This window comes from Bactrocera latifrons, unplaced genomic scaffold (assembly GCF_001853355.1).
Source record: "Bactrocera latifrons isolate USDA-ARS-PBARC rearing strain unplaced genomic scaffold, ASM185335v1 scaffold_511, whole genome shotgun sequence".
Classification (NCBI taxonomy): domain Eukaryota; kingdom Metazoa; phylum Arthropoda; class Insecta; order Diptera; family Tephritidae; genus Bactrocera; species Bactrocera latifrons.
This window is the reverse complement of record NW_017537170.1, coordinates 41,412-45,130: the sequence shown is the minus strand read 5'-3', so window position 1 is coordinate 45,130 and position 3,719 is coordinate 41,412.

Below are 3,719 nucleotides of genomic sequence, written 5' to 3'. Positions count from 1 at the left end.
CTGCAAATTTCAATATGAAAGATGCTCCTCGCTCTGATAGATAGGCCAGGACCGTCATATAAGTAGTCATGCCTTCCCTAAGAAACCTAACATTCATCATCAAACCATTTTGAACTATTTAAGAAAGGCTGGCTCCAAAAAGAAGCTCGATGTTCGGGGACCACATGAATTGTCTGAAGCGAATGGTAACAGGAGACGAAAAGTGGATCAAATACGACAATAATGTGCGTAAAAGATCATGGTCCAAGCATTGCGGAGCAAAGACAGGATTGATGCCTCAAAAGGTTATGCTAAGCGAACGATTGATGCTGCAKTTAACTGTCAACAACTGATGARATTGAAACAAGAAATCGAAAAAAWKKYYMRRAMYKRWWAAMMRRAARGGSYTTKKYYTYCATCAGGACAACRTGAGATTACACAGATCTTTGAYGACTTAGCAAAAACTGGRGAGCTTCGCTGGGATGTTTTGATGCATCCACCAAACATCAAAACACTTTTACACTGATGGAATAATGTCTCTGACGGAAAAATGGCAAAGGGTGGTCGAGCAAAATGGTACATATTTGGTTCATTAAAGTCCCTTATAAATATAAAAATAAAAAATAAATTGAAGCTTGTTTAAAACTACGAAAAGACTTTTTCGGCTCAATATTTTAAAGTATTTATTTTGGAGTAAGGTTATTGTTTAAAACTTTTTTAATGAAGTGACTGTATCACGTTGACATACCTATAAACTTGTGACAGAAAAAGTATGGATACATTTAACTCAATAGATGACGTTTTTGTCACTGGAATTACTTTAAAATATTGGCAGCTTAAATTATTTCAGAAGGAACTTTTTAATAACCTACATATACACGAATTACTGGTATGCTTGTCATAGGCCAGAAACTGATAAAAAATGTAAAATATTTTAATGTTAATAATTATGAAAGAAATCTTATTAATTATTTTAGTCGTTGAATAGCCAACCGGAATGGATTCCTTAGATTCAATCAAATACTTACATTTAATAGGTATACTTTTATAACCTGAGTTAACGTAGTATATGTGAGTTTACTACAAAAAATCGCTAACAAAACTTCAACATAGCTCAAGCCGGTTGTTCTATGAAATAAGAAGCAACAAAATTATTTATGCAGATAACGGAAACCGCCCACCCCCGAAAAAAAACGGCAACAAAAACAGCTGCAACACATTTCTTTTGGTGCTAACAAAGCTTTCAAGTTATCAAATCACGGCAGTGCCGTTATGACAACTCTATACATATATATTTCTATGGGCGAGTGTGCTTTTAGTGGGCGCGTGAGTGTCTCTCAAATTTCGAACAACAGTTATTTCAAGCAGCAACCGCAGTGCTATGCGCGCGCTGTACCACCAGCAGTCAGCTGAAAATAATAATTAATATGCTCCGGTTTCTTTGGTCTCGGCCAATGACAAGGGCAGGGTTACGACCGACCAGCAGTCAACTGCCAACTGCGACAAAACGTAAAATCTGCAATTGCAATGACAACACAGCAACAGCAACAGCAAAAGCAGTAGCAGTAGCGGTAGCTGCAACAATAGCGCGCTAGCAACAATAATAGCAACAACAAAGCCAGCAGTTTGTGCAATAATAATGGCGAGCAGGCAGCCGCCGGAGTGGTCGTACATCAAAAAAGGCCTATCAATTGTAACTGCAACTGTAACAGTAGCAAATGTTGCAAGATTAAGCCGCCAGCTGCTCGAAGTTGCCATGTGTCGCAGCTGCTAGAGGTGGTGGCCTTGCAGCAGCAGCAATGACAGCAAGCAATATCATTGACTTGTCGTAGTACGTTGGTAGGGGCAGTGATTGCCACATAGACAATAGTGCTGGACTCTTTGCTATTTATATGCTTGTGTGATTCTGTGTGTGTGTGTGTGTGTGTATTGTGGTAGCAAATGCTCTAGGCTGTAATGTGGTGTCGATGTGCTGATGGCGATTGCTGCAGTGTTCTCAGTTCGCTTTGTTCCACTGTATAATTTGTGTCTAATATATTGAAGTTATGTTGAGTTCGGCTTTGATCTCTATTAAAGATTTCTGATTCTCAAAAATGTTTTCAAAACATCTTCATGCTATTCCATAATTCGATGTAAAGACTTTCCCTGGGTTTTTTGAAGCTTTAGTGACAGATTTTCACTTTAGCAGTGGACTTGACAAAGCAGTCCGCTATCAGCATAAGGACACGTGGTCATTACGAAAGCTGTGAAACTCAGACTTTAAGACTCCGCTTASGCGGTTATAGCCGAGTTAACRACAGCGCGCCAATGRTTTCTTCTTWCAGYAATTTGGCGCCAATTCTAGATACCAAGTGCAGTCAGGTTCTTCTYCACCTGATCTCTCGGAACCCAGTTAAGGTCTTCCTCTTCCTCTGCTTCCCTTTTCGGGCAAGTATTACATCATAGTAAAATCGCGACATCGGATATAAAAAAGAGATAGCAGAGGAAAGGATGGATGTATAGAATATAATCAATTTCATATTTGAAAGCTACCTGCAGGGAGAAAGTCAACTGAACCAACCTTGTTTACAGTTTCGTGTATTAAGCTCGTMAGTGCGATTTTTAATGGATGGATTAAAGCTTGAATGAGGGGCTGTTGGAGAAATACACCATCGGAGACTCTTTATCAATTCCAGTTGTAGACTAATGAAGTGGTGTCTAAACTCCTTACCTGTGTCAGTTATTTACTTTCTGATTAGACTCGTTTGAATACCTGGTCCTCGCGATGTTGGAGGAAACAGGAAGGCCGATTAATGGGTACGGGTACGAGCTCCGTTCGCTTTCTGTGGTTTGTTACTGGACCTCTGACAGTCACAAGGCCCTTCGAAAAAGGTCTAGCGAGCTCTTCGCTGTCAATGAGTTTTACCTTTCAATGTTTGTATGAGTTCTAACTGGACACTGCTCCAACGGGATTCTTGGAGTAACATTGAATATCTTATCGGATGCCAGCTGCATTGGCTGTGTGATAAAAGATAAGCTAGAAACAAATCAACACTTCCTACTGGAATCGGGCCTCGGATCTCATATAATTAGATAACCAGATGAAAAACAAGTAAAACACCTTAGCAGATTTGTGATAGGTTCAGGGCGCTAACTACAGGAGTAGTTGTGCTAGTAGAAGAGGACTAACAGTTTCATCTATTGTTACTCGGATCGAACTTTTGGATATCAGCTGAAGAATTCTGGTATTTTTTCTTAGATGAAGTTGTCAAAAAGTGTGAAAAAAAATAACGATTTTGGCTTGAAGTTGTTACACCAGAGGGAAGGAATGAGACAATTAGTGGTACCTCGCTCCACAGCCGGATGTCATAGAAATATAAAGAACGAGACTTAGCCATTTCTGACTACTGTAATGCATGTCGTGCAAAGTATGTCGCTGTCCKCATCATCATCATCAGCAGTGACCGCGGCATCGTGCCATGCCAACAACAACGCCAGCTAACGGCTTCYGTGTGTTGCTGTTTCTAACTGAGCAACTTGCTAGGAATATTTCCGCATATCATTGACAGCAATGCTTATCTCTCCACACACACCACGTACAAGTCTATAAGCAGCATAAGTATGTGCGAATGTGTGAATGTGTGTACGTGTGCATTTATGCGGAACATTACTATTATTGTTCCTTTTTGCGGACATTTGGTGCACGATACTGTGCCAACAATTGCAACAATTCAAGTGCAACAAAGAGCAAACGAAAAGCG